The sequence below is a fragment of the Nicotiana sylvestris genome, chromosome 11 (genome assembly GCF_000393655.2).
Source record: "Nicotiana sylvestris chromosome 11, ASM39365v2, whole genome shotgun sequence".
NCBI classification, from domain to species: domain Eukaryota; kingdom Viridiplantae; phylum Streptophyta; class Magnoliopsida; order Solanales; family Solanaceae; genus Nicotiana; species Nicotiana sylvestris.
Window position 1 is genome coordinate 94196162 of NC_091067.1, and position 23352 is coordinate 94219513.

At 40.8% G+C, this 23352-nt stretch overlaps 2 pseudogenes; both read right to left on the reverse strand.

Moving 5' to 3' along the window:
- Positions 1–395: 395 nt before the first annotated feature.
- Positions 396–14060, reverse strand: LOC104230451 (probable nucleoredoxin 1; annotated as a pseudogene).
- A 522-nt stretch (positions 14061–14582) lies between these two features.
- LOC104230450 (probable nucleoredoxin 1) lies at positions 14583–18008 on the reverse strand (annotated as a pseudogene).
- Between the last annotated feature and the right edge of the window lie 5344 nt (positions 18009–23352).

The following is a 23352-nucleotide window of genomic DNA, read 5'->3' on the forward strand; positions in this document are numbered from 1 at the left end:
TGTTGCCTTCACCATCAGCAGGTATTCTCAGAACCTGGAAACAGGAGAAATCATGATTGACTAACCACAAAATAATTCCACAATATATTTTATTTATAATGTTAAACATAATAGTGTTATTATAAGCAGTGGCAGAGGCAGGATCTCCACGAAGGGGGTTCAAAAAGAAAATTTTGTAGCTAGTGGGAATTGAACCTAGGACCTTATGAAGGTTTTGAACCCCTTGACCACTAAACTACACTTTTGGGTTGTGTTAAGGGGGTTCAAAACTTAATATATAGAGGTAAAAAACAGATTTTACCTATACCAGTGTAATTTTTTGGCAAACTCCCTTCCACCCCCTAAATCCGCCCCTGATTATAAGACTCATTCAAACCACCAACTTAACTAACTCCCTAAGCTTTATAGCAAACTTCTCCATCGCAAATCCACTCTTATTTTGATTTCATTTCCTCATCTTCAAGCTCCTTTTCTTCTACCTCTGCATCTATGTTGCATCCCTTGTTCTCTTCCAGAGCACATTTGGGGTGGAGATCAAAATCACACTCTTCACAATAGAATGACCACACTCGTCCCTCGCCATTGCATCCATCACAGTTATAAAACAAGGACTTTGTAAGTACAAGTTCATGCTCATGGAGAGCGTGATTCACATTCTCAGGCCAACCCTTTGCTATCTTCTCATATTGTGCCTCAATCTGCTTCACGCGCTCCTCTGTGAACGGATAAGCATCAGCACCAAAACAAATAACTAGATTTCTGGCTTCAGTTGTAACAGTCCTGCTTGTTGGCCTAATAGCAACCAACATGGGGATACCACGAACTTTGGATAGACTACTCAATCATACCTTCCTTTCATCACCAAAGGGAAGAGCCAGCCACGACATTGTGGCAAAAAATTCATCAAAGGAGGCCTGGTCTCTGTCACTAGATATGAATACAACCTCTAAAGAATCATCATTCGCTTTAATCTTGTTATTTGTTTCTATAAGCTTTGGTAGGAAAGCACGGCACGGAGGACACCAGTGTGCAGAAAAGTAAAGAAGAACATTCTTCCCAACAAGAGCAGACACTGGAATCTACAAAGAAAAATCTCTAATGACTGACTGTAAGTGTGGGAAGGCAGGTAAAGACATCAACAGAAATGGGATGGAAGCTGGAGTCACGACCCGGATTTCCCACCATCGGGAGTCGTGATGGCGCCTACTATAGGAGCTAGGCCATCCAAGTATTAAAACATTTCCGATAACATTCGCAACAATATAAATAAATGAGACAATTAAATAAAGCAGAAGTCTTTAAACTTAGATAACTGAAATCAAATGCGGAAGTCTAAATACATCTCTACCCAGAGTCTGGTGTCACTAACTCACGAACTTCTACAGAATTCTAAATACAAGTCTGAATAAAACACAATACTGTCTGATCCGATGCAAAGGAAATCAATCAAAAAACAAAGATAAGAGAGACTCCGGGCCATGCGGACGTCTGCAAGGCTACCTCGAAAAATCTCTGGACTGAAGTCAGCTCCCAATGCTCCTACTGCTGTCCAAAAGCTGCTCCTGGATCTGTGCAAAAAGATGCATAGTGTGTAGCATCAGCACAACCGACCCCATGCACTGGTAAGTATCTGGCTTAACCCCGGCGAAGTAGTGACGAGGCTAGACAGGACCTACCAAAAACAACCTGTGCAGATATATGCAATATAAAGAAATATATAGAATTTAAACAGCTAAGAGGGGGGAGCATGCTATGGGGATATAGCAGTTCAGATATAAAGTCAACTGATAGATAAGAAAAAAAACTGTACAATAGCAATAGTTAAGGAGAACGGGTTAATCAATAGTTGCACGGTATTAACCTTCGTGCTTTTACTATCGTTCTCACCAAAACAATCATATAAGGTACACGACATTAACCTTCGTACTTTTACTCACATAAACTCTCATATCAAGGCACGGAATGACCCTTCGTGCATAAATATTCAAAACGTGGCACGGAATGACCCTTCGTGCTTAAATATTCAAAACATGGCACGGAATGACCCTTCGTGCATAAATATTCAAAACGTGGCACGGAATGACCCTTTGCTTAAATATTCAAAACATGGCATGGAATGACCCTTCATGCTTTTACACTCTTTCCTCACAATAACAAACAATGCACGACATCACCCTTCGTGCTTTATCGCTCTTCCTCACCCAAACAACAATCACAAACAAAGGGGCAAGGAAGTGAAAAAATAATAATAGGAATCCTGGCAAGGGAACACAATTAAACAGTTAAATCCCGGCAAGGGAACAAAATTAATAAATTCCAACATCCCGGCAAGGGAGATAATCAACAAATCAACAAACATCCCGGCAAGGGAAATAATCAACAAAGCAACAAACATCCCGGCAAGGGAACAATTCAATAACTCTTTCTCTTTCTATCACTTTTACTTCTCACCTCACTTTATCACCTGAGCCAACGCTCCAAAGGGGTTCAATCATTTCATATACTTTCACGCTTTATAATATAACTCGAGCCAATGCTCCAAGTATGTACAATTCATAATTCTTCTTCAAACTCTTCACATTATATGAAATTTATCAATTTAACAAGGAAGAGGTATCACAAAATCCGAATAAACACAAATAAGACTCATGGTCATGCTAGACTCCGGTGTATAGATACTCGTCATCATGCCTATACACCGTACTCAACGATTAGCAAATAGCAACAACACTCTAATCCTATTCCCTCAAACCAAAGTTAGAACAAACACTTACCTCGGTCCAAAGAATAGCAATCAACCCTCAAATACCTCCTTTCCTTTATAATCCGACTCCGAAACAACGATATCTAGGCATAATTAATTCAATAGTATCAATAAAGACTCGATAGCAAAATCCCATAGCTCAGATATGAAGTTCCTAGCATTCTTCCAAAAATACCAAAATTCGACCTCGGGCCCACATGTTCCCAACACGAGGCACGGATCAAAACCCGATAACCCATAACCCATGAGTTCAAATATATAATTTAATTTAAGATCCGACCCCAAATTGAGGTTGAATCACTCAAAATTCCCAAAAACCTAACTCTACCCAAAACCCCTAATTTCTACTTTGATTTCATGATTTAGATCTAGGATTTCAGTAATTAATGAAGAAGAGTGAAGGAAATAGGTGGAAAATTACTTACCCAAAAGACTTTGATGAAGAAGAGCTTCAAAAATCGCCCTTAGAGCTTGGAGAAGACAACTTTTATGAAAAAAGGTAGAACTCCCGTATTGGGTCTATTTTGGACTTTTAAAATAACTGGGCAGAATTGCCCTATGCGATCGCGGGAAGTGAATGCGATCACATAAGGTAAGGTAGGCTGGTCACTGCGATCACGGGACGACAAGTGCGATCGCATAGAGGGTCAAAGTGGGGCTGGGCCTTTTGTGAATTGCGATCGCAGAAGGGAGTGTGCGATCGCATAGAATGAGTTGGTAGAGGTATGCGATCGCATGGCCTATAATGCGATCGCATAGAACAAAACTGGGTGACTCGAAAATAACTCTACTCGATCGCATAGAAGAAAATGACTGGGCACTGACTGCAGAAATTCTGCAACACTTCCTAAGGCCAAAAACACCCCGAACCGCCTCCGAATAACTCCCGACCCCTCGAGGCTCCTAACCAAACACACACACTAACTCAATAACATCCTACGAACTTACTCGAGCGATTAAATCGCCAAAATAACATCAAAATCAATGATCAAGCCTCAAAATCATCACTTTTTCATCAAACTTCATAAACTTTCAAACTTAGAGTTTTAGGTCCGAAACACGTCAAATGACGTCCGATTTCAACCAAATTTCACATAAAGCGTTTAAACCACAGATAAGACCTGTATCGGGCGCCAGAACAAAAATATGGGCCCAATACCAACGCTTTCTAATCCATTTTCATTTCAAATTTCAAAATAAATTTCAGAAAAATAATTTCTTTTAAAAATTTATTTCTCTGGATCGGGACCTCGGATTTCGATTCCGGGCATACGCCCGAGTCCCATATTTTTCTACAGACCCTCCGAGACCGTCAAATCACGGGTCCGGGTCCGTTTACCCAAAATGTTGACCAAAGTCAACTTTACTCATTTTAATACCAAATTTTAGTATTTTTCATAGAATTTCACATATAAGCTTTCCGGCTATGCGCCCGGACTGCGCATGCAAATTGAGACACCTAAAAATGAGGTTTTCAAGGCCTCGGAAGCACGGAAAAAGGGAGAAAATAGGTGAGGGTCATCACATTCTCCACCTCTAAAACAATCGTTCGTCCTTGAACGGACATAAGAAGGAAGTACCTGAGTCGGGGAAAAGGTGAGGATAACGGCCCCGCATATCGGAATCGGACTCCCAAGTCGGTGCCTCAGGAGGCTGACCTCTCCACTGAACACGAACCGAAGGAAAACTCTTCAACCTCAACTAGCGAACCTGCCGGTCTAGAATAACTACCGACTCCTCCTCATAAGATAAGTCCTTGTCCAACTGGACAGTGCTGAAATCTAACACGTGCGATGGATCGCCGTGATATTTCCGAAGCATGGACACATGAAACACTGGATGTACGACTGATAATCTCAGTGGCAATGCATGTCTATAAGCCACATCTCCCACTCGATCAAGAATATCAAATGGACCAATGAACCTAGGGCTAAGCTTGCCCTTCTTCCCGAATCTCATCACGCCCTTCATAGGGGACACACGGAGCAATACTCGCTCACCAACCATAAAAGCAACATCTCTAACCTTGCGGTCTGTATAAGTCTTCTGCCTGGACTGAGCTGTACGAAGCCTATCCTGAATAATCCGGACCTTATCCAAGGCCTCCTGAACCAGATCTGTACCCAATAACCGAGCCTCTCCCAGCTCAAACCATCCGACTGGAGACCGACATCGCCTCATAAGGAGCCATCTAAATGCTGGACTGGTAGCTGTTGTTGTACGCAACTCTGCTAAAGGTAAGAATTGATCCCACGAACCTCCAAAGTCAATGACACAAGCTCGGAGCATATCCTCCAATATCTGAATAGTCCGCTCGGACTGGCCGTCTGTCTGAGGATGAAATGCTGTACTCAACTCAATCTGGGTGCCTAACTCTCGTTGAACTGCTCTCCATAAACACGAGGTAAACTGGGTACCTCAGTTCGAAATGATAGATACTGGCACACTATGAAGGCGAACAATCTCCCGAATATAGATCTCAGCTAACCTCTCGGATGAATAGGAGACTGCCACAGGAATGAAATGCGCTGACTTGGTCAGCCTATCAACAATGACCCAAATTACGTCGAACTTCCTCCGAGTCTGCGGGAGCCCAACAACGAAATCCATAGTGATCCGCTCCCACTTCCACTCGGGAAGCTCAATCCTCTGAAATAAACCACCAGGCCTCTAATGCTCATACTTAACCTGTTGACAATTCAAACACCAAGCCACATAGGCAACGATATCCTTCTTCATTCTACGCCACCAATAATGCTGCCGCAAATCCTGGTACATCTTCGCGGTGCCCGGATGAATAGAGTACCGGGAGCTACGGGCCTCCTCTAAGATCAACTCTCGAATCCCATCAACATTGGGCACACAAACTCGCCCCTGCAATCTCAAAACACCATCATCACCTAAAGTCACCTTCTTGGCACCTCCACGCTGCACCGTGTCTCTCAGGACACACAAATGGGGATCATCAAACTGCCGCTCACGAATACGTTCTAATAATGAAGAACGAGCAACCGTGCAAGCTAACACCCTGCTAGGCTCAGAAATATCCAGCCTCATAAGACGATTGGCCAAAGCCTGAACGTCCAAAGCAAGCGGTCTCTCACCGACCGGAATATAAGCAAGACTGCCCATACTGGCTGACTTCCTACTCAAGGCATCGGACACCACATTGGCCTTTCCTGGGTGATATAGGATAGTGATGTCATAATCTTTCAACAACTCCAACCAACTCCTCTGCCTCAAATTCAACTCCTTTTGCTCGAACAAATACTGAAGGCTTTTATGATCTGTGAATACCTCACACGCCACGCCATACAGATAGTGCCTCCAAATCTTCAATGCGTGAACAATGGCTGCCAACTCCAAATCATGCACTGGATAGTTCTTCTCATGAACCTTCAACTGCCTCGAAGCATAGGCAATGACCTTGCCATCCTGCATCAACACTGCACCAAGTTCAATACGAGATGCATCATAATAGACTGTATAAAGCCCTGAACATATGGGCAAAACCAATACCGGTACCGTAGTCAAAGCTGTCTTGAGCTTCTGAAAGCTCGACTCACACTCGTCCGACCATCAGAACTGGGCTCCCTTCTGGGTCAACCTGGTCATCGGGGCTGCAATAGATGAGAACCCCTCCACGAACCGACGATAGTAGCCTGCCAATCCTAAGAAACTCTGAATCTCTGTGGTTGATGCTGGTCTAGGCCAGTTCTTGACTGCCTCAATCTTCTTTGGATAAACCTGAATACCCTCTGCTGATACAACATGACCCAGAAATGCAACTGAGCTCAACCAGAACTCGCACTTCGAGAACTTAGCATATAACTGACTATCCCTTAAGGTCTGAAGAACCAATCTAAGATGCTGCTCGTGCTCCTCCCGACTACGGGAATATATCAAAATATCATCAATGAAGACTATCACGAACGAGTCCAAATAAGGCCTGAACACTCGGTTCATCAAATCCATAAAGGCTGCTGGGGCATTGGTCAACTCAAATGACATAACCAAGAACTCATAATGCCCGTACCGAGTGCGGAATGCTGTCTTAGGGACATCAGATGCCCTAATTCTCAACTGATGGTAGCCAGATCTCAAATCAATCATTGAAAATAACTTGGCACCCTGAAGCTGATCGAACAAATCATCAATCCTCAGCAGTGGATACTTATTCTTAATTGTAACCTTATTCAATTGTCGGTAATTAATGCACATTCTCATCGAGCCATCCTTTTTCTTCACAAACAACACTGGCGCACCCCAAGGCGAAACGCTGGGTCTAATGAAACCCTTCTCAAGCAAATCCTGCAACTGATCCTTCAACTCTAGCGAGGCCATGCGATATGGCAGAATAGAAATGGGCTGAGTGCCCGGAGCCAGATCGATGCAAAAATCAATATCCCTATCGGGTGGCATCCCTGGCAAGTCTGAAGGGAAAACCTCAGGAAACTCACGAACCACGGGCACAGAATCAATAGAGGGGACCTCGGCACTGGAATCACGAACATAAGCCAAATAGGCCAAACACCCCTTCTCGACCATACGCCGAGCCTTCACATATGAAATAACACTGCCGGTAGAATGACCAGTAGTCCCTCTCCACTCTAAACGGGGCAAATCCGGTAAGGCTAATATCACAGTCTTGGCATGACAATCCAAGATCGCATGATACGGGGACAACCAATCCATCCCTAATATAACATCGAAATCCACCATATCTAAGAGAAATAAATCAACACGGGTCTCAAGACCCCTAAACACCCCAACACAGGAACGATGAACCCGATCAACCATTATAGAATCACCCACTGGTGTAGATACATATACAGGAATACTCAAGGCTTCACTAGGCATAACCAAGTAGGGTGCAAAATAGGACGACACATATGAATACGTAGATCCAGGGTCAAATAGCACTGAAGCATCTCTATCACAGACCAGAATAGTACCTGTAATAACATCATCGGATGACTCAGCCTCTGGCTTGGCTAGCAAAGCATAACATCGGGGCTGGGCCCCACCTCCCTGAATCATATCCCTAGGACGATCGGCTGCTGGCTGACCCCCACCTCTGGCGGTGTGAGATCCACCTCTATGACCTCTACCTCCACCTCTACGTCCTCTACCCCCGCCTCTAGCTGGCTGGGCAGGCTGTGGAGCAACTGGTGCCTGAATCATAGGACGAGGACCCTATTGCTGAGAACTACCCGAAGCTCGAGGGAAAAATATAACAATGTGACTCGGGTCACCACAACCATAACAAGCCCTCGGTTGCGGAGACTGCTGGACCTGTTGACCTGAATGTCCTCCCCTGAAGCTCTGAAGTGGTGGTGCACTGATGGGAGCTAGTGGTGTACTGAAGGACTATTGCTCAGAATAATATGGTTGAGAAACACTACCACCTGGGTTACCATGAGAGACCTAGAGAGCTAACTGAAAGGGCCTAGGAGGATGACCTCTACCATACGAATCTCTACCTCCAGACGAGGTACCACTGAATCTGCCTGAATGACGGGGCCTCTTATCCGACCCATGACCACCTCCCTGTGATAGAACCATCTCAACTCTGCGGGCCACATTGGCCACCTCCTAAAATGTGATATCACTCCCGGCCTCCTTGGCCATCTGAAGACGAATCGGCTGAATAAGGCCATCAATAAACCTTCTCACCCTCTCCCTCTCGGTGGGAAGTATGACAAGAGCATGGCGAGCTCGATCGATGAACCTAGTTTCTTACTGGGTGACTATTATAGAGCCCTACTGGAGGCACTCGAACTGCCTGCGAAGAGCCTCCCTCTGAGTGACTGGGAGAAACTTCTCCAAAAATAACTTTGCAAACTGGTCCCAAGTCAAAGACGGCGACCCTGCTGGTCTGGCTAAGCATTAGTCCCTCCACCAAGTCTTGGCGGATCCAGATAGACGAAAGATGGCAAAATCGACCCCATTGGTCTCCACAACACCCATGTTCCGAAGAACCTCGTGGCATCTATATAAGAAATCATGGGGATCCTCTAAAGAAGCACCGCAGAATGTGGTAGTGAATAGCTTGGTAAATCGATCCAATCTCCATAGAGCATCGGCGGACATAGCCGCACCATCGCCGGTCTGAGCCGCTGTACCTGGCTGAACTGCCACTGCTGGCTGAACCACCGTAACCTGAACCTGGGGAGCTACCTGCTCCGGAGTATGTGTAGCAGGAGTATGAACCCCTCCTCCAGCCTGAGAAGTGGCTGGTGCTACTGGAAGTAAACCCGCTCGAGTGACACTCTCCATGAGGCCTACCAATCTGACCAAAGCGTCCTAAAGAACCGCGGTGGCAATGAAACCCTCTAGGACCTGAGTTGGGCCCAGCGGAGCTGCTGGAGCTAGAACCTCCTCATCATAATCAACATGAGGCTCCACCTCTGGAACTGTTGCTCGGGGTTGAGCTCTGCCCCTGCCTCGGCCTCGCCCCCTGCCCCTAATAGGAGCTACTGCTGAGGGTTCGGGCTACTGCGCGGTCGATGAGGAAGTGCATGTTCTCACCATCTACGAAAGAACAGAGTAGAAATTCAATCAGTATTGGGGAAACAGAACCGCACGACAAGAAAGAACAAATGTGAAGTTTTCCTAACTCAGTAGCCTCTACGGGATAAATACAGACGTCTCTGTATCGATCCTTCAGACTCTACTGAGCTTGTCCGTGAGTTGTGAGATCTAAGTAACCTAGTGCTCTGATACCAACTTGTCACGACCCGTATTCCCACCATCGGGAGTCGTGTTGGCGCCTACTATAGGAGCTAGGCCAGCCAAGTATTAAAACATTTCCGATAGCATTCGCAACAATATAAATAAGCGAGACAATTAAATAAAGCGGAAGTCTTTAAACTTAGATAACTGAAATCAAATGCGGAAGTCTAAATACATCTCTACCCAGAGTCTGATGTCACTAACTCACGAACTTCTACAGAATGCTAAATACAAGTCTGAATAAAATACAATTCTATCTGATCTGATGCAAAGGAAATCAAACGAAAAACAAAGATAAGAGAGACTCCGGGCCATGCGGACGTTTGCAAGGCTACCTCGGAAAATCTCTGGACTGAAGTTCAGCTCCCAATGCTCCTACTGCTGTCCAAAAGCTGCTCCTGGATTTGTGCAAAAAGATGCACAGAGTGTAGCATCAGCACAACCGACCCCATGTGCTGGTAAGTGTCTGGCCTAACCCCGACGAAGTAGTGACGAGGCTAGACAGGACCTACCAAAAACAACTTGTGCAGATATATGCAATAAAAGGAAATATACAAAATTTAAACAGCTAAGAGGGGGGAGCATGCTATGGGGATGTAGCAGTTCAGATATAAAGTCAACAGATAGATAAGAAAAAAACTATACAATAGCAATAGTTAAGGAGAACAGGTTAATCAACAGTTTCACGGTATTAACCTTCGTGCTTTTACTCTCGTTCTCACCAAAACAATCATATAAGGTACACGACATTAACCTTCGTACTTTTCCTCACATAAACTCTCATATCAAGGCACAGAATGACCCTTCGTGCATAAATATTCAAAACGTGGCACGGAATGACCCTTCGTGCTTAAATATTCAAAACATGGCACGGAATGACCCTTCGTGCATAAATATTCAAAACGTGGCACGGAATGACCCTTCGTGCTTTAATATTCAAAACATGGCATGGAATGACCCTTCGTACTTTTACACTCTTTCCTCACAATAACAAACAATGCACGGCATCACCCTTCGTGCTTTATCGCTCTTCCTCACCCAAACAACAATCACAAACAAAGGGGCAAGGAAGTGAAAAAAATAATAATAGGAATCCCGGCAAGGGAACACAATTAAATAGTTAAATCCCGGCAAGGGAACAAAATTAATAAATTCCAACATCCCGGCAAGGGAGATAATCAACAAAGCAACAAACATACCGGCAAAAGAGGTAATCAACAAAGCAACAAACATCCCGGCAAGGGAACAATTCAATAACTCTTTCTCTTTCTATCACTTTTACTTCTCACCTCACTTTATCACCTGAGCCAACGCTCCAAAGGGGTTCAATCATTTCATATACTTTCACGCTTTATAATATAACTCGAGCCAATGCTCCAAGTATGTACAATTCATAATTCTTCTTCAAACTTTTCACATTATATGAAATTTATCAATTTAACAAGGAAGAGGTATCACAAAATCCGAATAAACACAAATAAGACTCACAGTCATGCTAGACTCCAGTGTATAGATACTCGTCACCATGGCTATATACCGTACTCAACGATTAGCAAATAGCAACAACACTCTAATCCTATTCCCTCAAACCAAAGTTAGAACAAACACTTACCTCGGTCCAAAGAATAGCAATCAACCCTTAAATACCGCCTTTCCTTTATAATCCGACTCCGAAACAACTATATCTAGGCATAATTAATTCAATAGTATCAATAAAGACTCAATAGCAAAATCCCATAGCTCAGATATGAAGTTCCTAACATTCTTCCAAAAATACCAAAATTCGACCCCGGGCCCACATGGTCCAAACACGAGGCTCGGACCAAAACCCGATTACCCATAACCCCACGAGTTCAAATATATAATTTATTTTAAGATCCGACCCCAAATTAAGGTTGAATCACTCAAAATTCCCCAAAACCTAACTCTTCCCAAAACCCCTAATTTCTACTTTGATTTCATGATTTAGGTCCAGGATTTCAGTAATTAATGAAGAAGAGTGAAGGAAATAGGTGGAAAATTACTTACCCAAAAGACTTTGATGAAGAAGAGCTTCAAAAATCGCCCTTAGAGCTTGGAGAAGACAAGTTTTATGAAAAATGGTAGAACTCCCGTAATGGGTCTGTTTTGGACTTTTAAAATAACTGGGCGGAATTGCCCTATGCGATCTCGGGAAAGGGAATGCGATCGCATAGGGTAAGGTAGGCTGGTCACTACGATCGCGGGAAGACAAGTGCGATCGCATAGAGGGTTAAAGTGGGGCTGGGCCTTTTGTGAATTGCGATCGCAGAAGGGAGTGTGCGATCGCATAGAATGAGTTTGTAGAGGTATGCGATCGCATGGCCTATAACGCGATCGCATAGAACAAAACTGGGCGACTCCAAAATAACTCTATGCAATCGCAGACTTACCTATGCGCATCGCATAGAAGAAAATGACTGGGCACTGACTGCAGAAATTCTGCAACACTTCCTAAGGCCAAAAACACCCCGAACCGCCTCCGAATAACTCCCGAGCCCTCGAGGATCCTAACCAAACACACATACTAACTCAATAACATCCTACGAACTTACTCGAGCGATCAAATCGCCAAAATAACATCAAAATCAATGAATCAAGCCTCAAAATCATCACTTTTTTTATCAAACTTCATAAACTTTCAAACTTAGAGTTTTAGGTCCGAAACACGTCAAATGACGTCCGATTTCAACCAAATTTCACAGAAAGCGCTTAAACCACATATAAGACCTGTACCGGATGCCGGAACTAAAATACGGGCCCGATACCAATGCTTTCTAATCCATTTTCATTTCAAATTTCCAAATAAATTTCAGAAAAATAATTTCTTTTAAAAATTCATTTCTTGGGCTCGGGACCTCGGATTTCGATTCCGGGCATACGCTCGAGTCCCATATTTTTCTACGGACTCTCCGGGACCGTCAAATCACGGGTCCGAGTCCGTTTACCCAAAATATTGACAAAGTCAACTTTACTCATTTTAATACCAAATTTTAGCATTTTTCACAGAATTTCACATATAAGCTTTCCGGTTACCCGCCCAAACTGCACACACAAATCGAGGCAATTAAAAATGAGTTTTTCAAGGCCTCGGAAGCACGGAAAAGGGGAGAAAACAGGTGATGACCCTTTGGGTCGTCACAGCCGGTTTACAGTATGATTGGCAAAGAAAAATACATGAGAGCACATCTCATGTCAAAATCAGAAAAAAAAAGATGATAACTCGACTAGTAAAGTCAGAGTTATCAAAAAGTCACGTTAATATAACTAGAGTTACCAAATTATGAAAGTAAACATAAGTATCTCACCTTAGCACCATCCTTCCCAATAACAAAATCACGATCTCCAGAAACCAAAATTGACTCAAGTGTCTGCGCTTCTCGATTAGCTTTCTCTATCTTCTCAAGTTTTGCAAATCTCTCAGGTGTAAAAGGGTATGCTTGGATGTCGTGCTCCTCTATGGCTTCAGCTACATTAGAATGAAGAGCCTTCCCATCTGGAGAAATGATATGTGTATCACACTGTGTATCATTTGTGTACCATATTTGTATCTATTGTGTATCACATGTATATCCATGTATACTTGTGTGTGAGATACATGCGTGACACGTGTTTGATACATGTGTCAAAGAAGGCTTTTTTGAACTCGATTTAATTATGAATTTTGATAAAAAAAACCCAGTCCAAATCACCTCCAATCTTCCTCAAATTTTGTAGATTGACTTATCTATATATTTTCAATGAATTTCAACTATACCCATTGAAAAAGTTTCTTTTTTGTTTAGATTTTTGGAATATTGTATATATTTTTTGTATTTCATCACCTTATTTGCTACCTCATCCATACAATTTCCTTTTCTTCTTGTATCTAGTGTTGATAATCACGCTTAAAATATGAAAGGTGATTTTTGCATGTGATTCTTTGAGAGAAAGAACCCTATTATTTGGTTTTTCAATTTTTGTTGGCTAGATTTGGTAAGTCTATGATTAATGGCTAAAGGTTGGTAAGTTGAGATTTATTTGGGACATTTGTGTAAGTTTGAGGGGCTATAGAGGTAGTTTTCTTAAAATGTTTCGAAGTAACTTTTGTTGTTTCAAGTTCCTATACATGACTAGATTGCTCCTAAGAATAGTATAAATAGGAGAACTTTGTAATTCCTCTATGCAATACAAATAAGATTTTCAGAGAAAATTCCACTCCAAGGTCTACTCTTTCTTAGCTCTCTTTAAATAACTTCCTTCACGTGTAAACTTCAGCACCACAATAACAGCATATCTAATCACAAGTAGGATATGGGAAGGATGGTGAGTACGCCACCTTACTCCTACCACGTAGAGAAGCCCTTCATTTCTTGAAATTTTGCCTATTCAATCAAATACATCTAGATGTGGAATCCTTCGAACTGCTCTTAGGTTCTTACTTGCTTCAACTTCAGACAATGGAACAACAAGCCATGGATTTCCTTGAAGTAGCCATTGAATAAGTTATATCATTCTCACTGGATGATATGAACACTATTTTAACAATATTATCTAATAGCATTTGTAAATTTTAATGAGAAATGTTTGACATACTACTAGTTACATCTGTTCAACGTTTCTACATATGAGACAATCTCTTTCCTCTGAAGAAGACAGGACAGAAATGAGGATCATGATTTTGTAAATTGTTGCCTTCACCATCAACAGGTATTCTCAGAACCTGGAAACAGGAGAAATCATGATTGACTAACCACAAAATAATTCCACAATATATTTTATTTATAATGTTAAACATAATAGTGTTATTATAAGCAGTGGCGGAAGCAAAATCTCCACGAAGGGGGTTCAAAAAGAAAATTTTGTAGATAGTGGGAATTGAACCTAGGACCTTATGAAGGTTTTGAACCCCCTTGACCACTAAACTACACTTTTGGGTTGTGTTAAGGGGGTTCAAAACTTAATATATAGAGGTAAAAAACAGATTTTACCTATACCAGTGTAATTTTTTGGCAAACTCCCTTACACCCCCCTAAATCCGCCCCTGATTATAAGACTCATTCAAACCACCAACTTAACTAACTCCCTAAGCTTTATAGCAAACTTGTCCATCGCAAATCCACCCTTCATTTGATTTCATTTCCTCCTCTTCAAGCTCCTTTTCTTCTGCCTCTGCATCTATGTTGCATCCCTTGTTCTCCTCCAGAGCACATTTGGGGTAGAGATCAAACTCACACTCTTCACAACAGAATGACCACACTCGTCCCTCGCCATTGCATCCATCACAGTTATAAAACAAGCGCTTTGTAAGTACGAGTTCATGCTCATGGAGAGCGTGATTCACATTCTCAGGCCACCCCTTTGCCATCTCCTCATATTGTGCCTCAATCTGCTTCACGCGCTCCTCTGTGAACGGATAAGCATCAACACCAAAACAAATAACAAGATTTCTGGCTTCAGTTGTAACAGTCCTGCCTGTTGGCCTAATAGCAACCAACATGGGGATACCACGAACTTTGAACAGACTACTCAATCACACCTTCCTTTCATCACCAACAGGAAAAGAGCCAGCCACGACATTGTGGCAAAAAGTTCATCAAAGGAGGCCTGATCTCTATCACTAGATATGAATACAACCTCTAAAGCATCATCATTCGCTTTAATATTGTCATATGCTTCTGTAAGCTTTGGTCGGAAAGCACGGCACGGAGGACACCAGTGTGCAGAAAAGTAAAGAAGAACATTCTTCCCAAGAAGAGCAGACACTGGAATCTACAAAGAAAAATCTCTGATGACTGACTGTAAGTGTGGGAAGGCAGGTAAAGACATCAATAGAAATGGGATGGAAGATGGTTTACAGTATGATTGGCAAAGAAAAATACATAAGAGCACATCTCATGTTAAAATCAGAAAAATAGATGATAACTCGACTAGCAAAGTCAGAGTTATCAAAAAGTCACGTTAATATAACTAGAGTTACCAAATTATGAAAGTAAACATAAGCATCTCACCTTACCACCATCCTTCCCAATGACGAAATCATGATCTCCTGAAACCAAAATTGACTCAAGTGTCTGCGCTTCTCGATTAGCTTTCTCTATCTTCTCAAGTTTTGCAAATCTCTCAGGTGTAAAAGGGTATGCTTGGATGCCGTGCTCCTCTGTGGCTTCAGCTACATTAGAATGAAGAGCCTTCCCATCTGGCGAAATGATCACCAATGTAGGAAGTTCAGATAGTTCAGCTTCTCGCAGCTCCTGTCCTTCAAGGGGAAGTGAAAACCAAGGCAAGTTAGCAAATGCTTGTTTGAATGACTCTTCATCATCATCAAGCGGAATCATCAGAGTCTCAAAGTTTTCTCCCAGTTCCTTCAACTTTTTTATACACTTCAACCAGCTTTGGAGTGAAAGAAAGGCATCCATTGAATGCGGCCAACGACAAATAAAGGCCTACAGTCTTGCCTTCAAGCTCACAAACTGCTACCTGATAGATATTAAATCATAGTGAAACAACTGTAACAACAGTACGAATTAAACCATAAAGAACATAGTGTAAGGAACTCCATAAGGTACAACAATTTGAACTGACTTTCCTCCCATCAGCGGCAAATACAAAATTTCGTGACTGTGAGAGTAAGATAGATTTCAAGGATTGATCCCTCTTAGCTGCTTCTTCCCGGTCTTTAATTTCTTTAACCCATTCAGGAAGTAAAGGGTAACCTTCCACCCCATACTCAAGGATGGTCTCAACTCCACCATCAGTCAATACCTTCCCATTTTCATCAAGGAGTATTCCTTTAACAGCAAACAGCTCATCCAGACATTCACGGATTTCAGAATCAGAGAAAGGGACCGCTGGCCATGGCATTTTGGATAAGTAACCCATGAAAGACTCATCATCCTCATCAGCAGAAAGGAAAACAACTTTAAGTTCTCCTTTGGGAAGGAGCTCATTGTACACCTCTACCAAATTTGGGGTGAAACGTTGGCACGAACCACACCATGATACCGAAAAGTATAACCCAACTCTTCCCCCTTTTTGAAGTATCAAGTGTAACCTAAAAGTTTGAAAACAATGAGAAGCTTGGATTGTTGATAAATATAGTGGATCAACTCTGTTAATGATTTGAAAATCCACTTAATTCTTTTTTATCATATGGAAGTGATACAAACAGAGTATAACACAATGGATGACAAGCAAATTTGTTACTCCCTCCATCCCAATTTGTTTGGCATAGTTTGAATAAACACAGAGTTTAAGAAAGGAATACATGAGCTAAATTGGTATAAATATCAAAAGTACAGTGATAACAAAAAATATCTTTTTGTATACAATAATCCCATGACAAATTATGTCAACCGAAAAAAGGAAAGTTAAAGTTACAAGTTTCTAAATATAGAAAGGTGTCAATATGGAACAACCTAGATATTGTTCGCTTTGCACCTAAGCTCGCGCGGCTTTAAAATGTGTCACTAGGGTCTAATACTTGTGTACTGATATACCCATCATCTCTCCCATTTTTTGTCGATGTGGGATTCACCTAGAGTGTCATATACACCCCTCCTTAGGTATTGTCCTTGGTGAGGTTTGCCTCATTACCTTCTCAAAGATGTGGGATTAACTCAGTTGGCTGCGGAAGTTTGCCCCACCATCGTTCAAGGTTGCAAGAGGAATAGGTCTAACATTATATTTTGTCACGTCCCAAACTACCCCCTAGACGTGATTGACATCCAGCACTTCCCACCTCCCAGGCGAACCATATTCCTTATATTTAACTATTTATACAAGCATTGAGAGAAAATAAGTGCATGTCCAAAAGCATAATTAATAATTAAATATGGAATAACTATCACCAAATCCATAATCTATTGATAGAAACTCAATGATAACTTAAATAATATAACTCCAGTCCAAATGCCACGCTAAGACCGTGGAGTATCTAATAAAGTTACATGACTTTAACTAGAAGGCATGCATACCCAAAGCAAAGAAATATGATAGCTTAATTGTAGGAATTCACTAAAGAACTCAAGGATTAAGCAGCCGACTCAGGAGGAGAAGTTCGAGAATTTCAGCAATGGCGGAAAAGAGAAGATGTGGATTTGAGAGAATTATGAGAGAAGAGAGTATTTAGAAAATTTATAATGCAAATCTTATTCATTTCTATATATTAAAATGTACTTATATAAAATGGGAATGAATACAACTTGTCTAACAAAATTTATTCTCCTAACAACTTGTTAACTAACTCCAACTAACTTCTGCTGACATGGCATTTAACTAGCTAACTGATTTATGAAATTTTTTCTCTAACTAACATTTACTGATTCAACTAACTTCGAGCTGGATTTTTTGTATCAATACTCCCTCCTGCAGAAGATCCTTGACCACAAGGATCAAAATTAGGAAATTGAACCTTCACTACAGTTAAGAATTCCCAAGTAGCATGATTAGTAGGTAACCCTGCCCATTTCACCAATCCTTGTGCGATAGCTTTGTTTCCCTTCTTTACCATCCTTCTTTGTAGTATGGCCTCTGGTTTTGGACAATGTGGGCTGGCTATATCAGTGGTGGGAGGGTAGGCAATTTGAGTGGGTAGTTGGTGGCATTTCTTTAAGAGTAATACATGAATGGTAGGGTGTATTTTGACTTATAGTGGAAACAGTAGGGTATATGCAACTAGTCCTACTCTTTTGGATATCTGAAAAGGTCCATAATACTTTGCTGCTAACTTGTGAAATGGTTGTGCTAACGCGGTAGCTTGTTTATATGGTTGGATCTTCAAATAAACGTAATCTCCTACTGCAAATTGCCTGTCACTCCTGTGAGCATCAGCTTGTTGTTTCATCTTTAGTTGAGCTCTCAGCAAATGATGTTTGGGTAGTTGTAACTTCAGCTCCCTATTGATCAGTGTATTGTCAACTTCAACTGAGGTTGATTCACCTGGTAAGTAAGGAAGATGCAAGTAAGGAGGTCTGCCATATAGAACTTCGTAAGGGGAGGTTTTAATAGCTAAATGGTATGATGTATTGTACCAGTATTCAGCCATAGGTAGCCAAGAATACCATTTGGAGATGTCTTCATTATAGAAACATCGGAGATATGTCTCCGAACATCTGTTTAGAACTTCAGTTTGCCCATCAGACTGAGGATAATAGGTTGAGGAAGTGTTCAATTGTACCCCTTGTATTGAGAATAACTCTTGCCAGAATGAACTCAAAAATACTGCATCTCTGTCACTAACAATCGAGTCTGGGAGACCATGCAATTTCACTATGTTATCCAGGAATACCTTGGCTATTGATTGGGCAGTATAAAGATGCTTTAAGGGAATGAAGTACCCATACTTACTTAGTCTGTCCACAACCACAAGAATGACTTCATAACTATGGGATTTGGGCAACCTATCTATAAAAAGTCCATGCTGATTTGTGACCACACCACATCTGGAGTAGGTAGTGGTTGTAGAAGGTAGGGGTGGCATATATCGGGTAAAACCGATAATCCGAACCATTAATTATTTATTGGGTTATCGGTATTGGGTTATTGTATTAACGGTTCGGTGACAGATTAAAAAGAATTTATTGAGTTATCGATTCAGGCTCGGTTTGATAATTCTGTTATTGGGTAGAAAACCAATAACCCAATAAGGGTTAACTAATTTACTAGTTTACCCTTAAGTATATACATACTAGGGTTTCATATACACAGTTTTCACTTCTCAGTTTCTCCGCCTCACACCCTGTCGCCCTCACCAGTTCTTCGCCAAATGGATTGCTTTTGCTTGCAAATTCAACCACTGATTTTTAAATAAAAGTTTTTCTTGGAATACTCAAGTCAAGTTTCACTAAGATGGAACTTTAACTGGTTGTCCTGTTACTCAATCAGATGATGTGGGTGCTTTTGGCAGCAAGAAAATCTTACAATTAGAAGAAATATTTTCTATCAAAAGAATATTGATCAATTGAAAAGGAGAACGAATGCCAATATATCTAAGCAACATAAAATAGAATTGTTCTCATTTCCATAATCTATTTTAGTTTTATCTTATCGGGTAAACCGATAACCGAACCGATAATGATCATTAACTGATTAACCGATAATCGATAACCAATATCTTATCGGTTTGGTTATCGGTTTATCATATTTATAAACTGATAACCGATAGGCAAAACCGATAATATTCATAACCGAACCAAACCGACCGATGCCCGCCCCTAGTAGAAGGCCAGGGTAGGCTGCTAGATCAGATTTGCTTCTTTGGCACGTGTCACATCCTTGCACAACTAACTGGACACCTTTCCTGATACCCTTCCAGTAAAATAGTGTCATAAGCCTTTTTAATGTTGCTTCAATTCCTGAATGACGTCCTTGTGGAGTGGAATGCCATAGCCAATGATGTGTGTTTTCAGCTGCTGAATGTTGCCAGTACTAATTTCCCTTTTCTCCTCAATTGGTTGTGCTGCCAAATGTATTGTGAGTGAGTTGAGGGATTATCTATTAGTTGCTCGATCAATGCTTTGAGCTCAGAGTCTGTCTCCCATCTATCAATGATGGCTTGCATCAGATCAAAACTGGTAGTAGATAGTACAAGACAGAATAGTTCAGCTCCAGGCATCAAAGGGCATCGGCCACCTTACTTGTGACTCCACTTTTATACTTAATGACATAGTCAAAGAACATAAGCTTAGTTAGCCACATAAGCTGGGAGTTGGTATGAAACTTTTGTTCCATTAAGAACTTCAAAGCTCTTTGGTCAGTTCTGATGATGAACCTTTGGCCAAGCAGATATTGAGACCATTTAGTGACTGCATGAACTATGGCTAATAGCTCTCTGTATTACACTGAGAGTGCCATATGCCTGGTAGATAATTCTTTGATGATAAAGGCTATGGGGTGTCCTTATTGCATGAGAACAACACCAATCCCATGTCCACTGGCATCAGTTTCAACAACAAAGGTTTTGTTAATATCAGGAAGTGTCAATATAGGAGCTTTTGTCAAGGCTTCCTTTAATTCTTCAAAAGCTGCAGTAGCTTTGGGCGACCATTTGAAGTTATCCTTCTTCAAGAGGTCTGTTAATGGTTTGCAAATAATCCCAAAGCTTTGTATGAACCTTCTATAGTAGCCAACTAAGCCAAGAAATCCTCTCAGTTATTTAATGTTGGTTGGTATGGGCCAGTTTCTGACGACTTCTATTTTTTTAGGGGTTGTTGATACTCTTCCTTCAGTAATGAAGTGGCCTAAATACTCTATCCTTTTAACTCCAAAGAAACACTTACTCTCTTTAGCAAATAGATGGTATTTCTTTATATCAAGGAATACAGATCTGAGATGCCCCAAGTGATCCTCCATGCTCCTACTATAGATGAGTATATCATCAAAGAAAACTAGTACATACTTTCTGAGAAAAGCCTGAAAGACAGAGTTCATCAAGCCTTGGAATGTTGCTGGTGCATTTAACAGACCAAAGGGCATCACCAAGTACTCATAGTGTCCTAAGTGAGTCCTAAATACAGTCTTAGGCACATCTTCTTTTGCCATTCTCAATTGATGATATCCAGACCTTAGATCTTTTTTAGAGAAGATCTTAGACCCTCTCAATTCATCTAACATATATTTCACCATAGGTATGGAAACCTATTCTTTATAGTGTGTTTGTTTAGGTCCCTATAGTCAATACATAATCTCCAAGACCTATTCTTCTTCCCAACTAAGACAACATGGGCATCAAAAGGACTGCTGCTAGGTTGTATAATTCCCTGGTCTAACATTTGTTGTACCAGGGATTCTATCACATCTTTCTTCAATGAAGGAAACCTATAGGGTCTCTTATTTATAGGTTCAGTTTCTGATTGCAACAACACAATTCTGTGGTAAAAGACTCTTCTAGAAAGTGGTAACTGTTTAGGTTCCACAAACAATTCTTTAAATTCTTTCAGTAAGGTTAACAATTATGGATCTACATTGTTTTGTTCTTTAGACTCTAAGGAATACCATTGTAACTCATTACACATAGTAGGTATTACTTAAGTCATACAAAGCTCATAATGATTACCTATAGCTCTAGTTAATCTCCCCACTCTAGTAGCTATGACATGTTTCCTGCTCCTCTAAGAACGTGCTTCCTTGCTTTGTAGTAGAACTCTATAGTAAGAGTTTTGAAATTCATCTTTATATCTCCGAGTGTTAATAGCCACTGAACTCTAAGCACTACACCACATGATCCTACAGGCAATAACAAGAATTCAGTAGAGAATTCAACCCCTTGCAACAACTAAGAAATTATGTGGTAAAAGACTCTTCTAGACCGTGGTAACTGTTTAGGTTCCATAAACAATTCTTTAAATTCTTTCAGTAAGGTTAACAGTTGTGGATCTACATTGTTTTGTTCTTTAGACTCTAAGGAATACCATTGTGACTCATTACACATAGTAGGTATTACTTGAATCGTACAAAGCTTAGAATGATTACCTATAGCTCTAGTTAATCTCCCCACTCTAGTAGTTATGACATGTTTCCTGCTCCTCTTAGAAATCAAACATCACTCAAATTAACTTTTTTTTAAAAATATTTGAAAATCTATAACCAAACGTTTCCTTAATTTCCCTTTTCGGAATATTTCCCTAACTTTTGTCAGAGTGAAGTGAATACCATATTTTCTTTTACAAATTCGTCACAATTTTGTAATGGACCTGTCCGTTATGAATATTCTGTCACAAATATGTATTTGTCTTGTCATAAATTGGCAAAATAACCCTGTCAGTTATGACAATAAGCAAATAGATATACGAGATCAATTCATCATAGAAGCAATTTAAAAAGGTGAAATTTAGCTCAAGTGCTACAAGACTCATGATGAGAGAGCAGATATTTTGACAAAAGCACATCATAAAGATCAATTTTTTCTATCTTAGAGAGTTACTTGGACTTGTAAAATAATTGCGTTAAGAAGAAATGTTAAGATTAGTGCACTTTTAATTGTATTCAACTTCTAGATTATTTAGAAAAAATTTAGCTAGTCAGTGTAGAATAAAGCAAGTTTGAGTCGAGTCAATAAAGAGAGTAGTAAAGTTTGTTAAATTTTTGAGAGACTGACATAATTGGCCGTTCGGCACAAACTTAAGACAACTGCTAGCCCATTATATTTGATTGCAAGTTATAGCCAAAAACTTATTGCATTGGCTACAACAAAACATGGGGGAAGTGCACGGTTAGCCACTAATAACACATGTATTTATTTTTAAGCCACTGTTTAAAATGTCTTTAGTCTTTAGCCACTACTTTAATAAATTTTAACTGCCCGGACGAAAATATCCTTTTTTCATGTCCTTAACTTTTGAACTTAACTTCAGGACTTCAGGACTACATGTCCTTAACTTTTGAACTTGTAACTCTAAGTTCAGGACTTCAGGACTACATGTCTTTAACTTTTGAACTTAACTTCAGGACTTTAGGGACTACATGTCCTTAACTTTTGAACTTGGAACTCTAAGTTCAGGACTACATGTCCTTAACTTTTGAACTTAACTTCAGGACTACATGTCCTTAACTTTTGAACTTGGAACTCTAAGTTCAGGACTACATGTCCTTAACTTTTGAACTTGGAACTCTAACTCCAGGACTACATGTCCTTAACTTTTGAACTTAACTTCAGGACTTTTTGGACTACATGTCCTTAACTTTTGAACTTGGAACTCTAAGTTCAGGACTACATGTCCTTAACTTTTGAACTTGTAATTCTAAGTTCATGACTACATGTCCTTAACTTTTGAACTTGGAACTAAAACCAAATAAAAATAGGAAAACTATCCCATATAAATAAATAACATGGGTTAAAACAGAGTTCGTTGTGACTT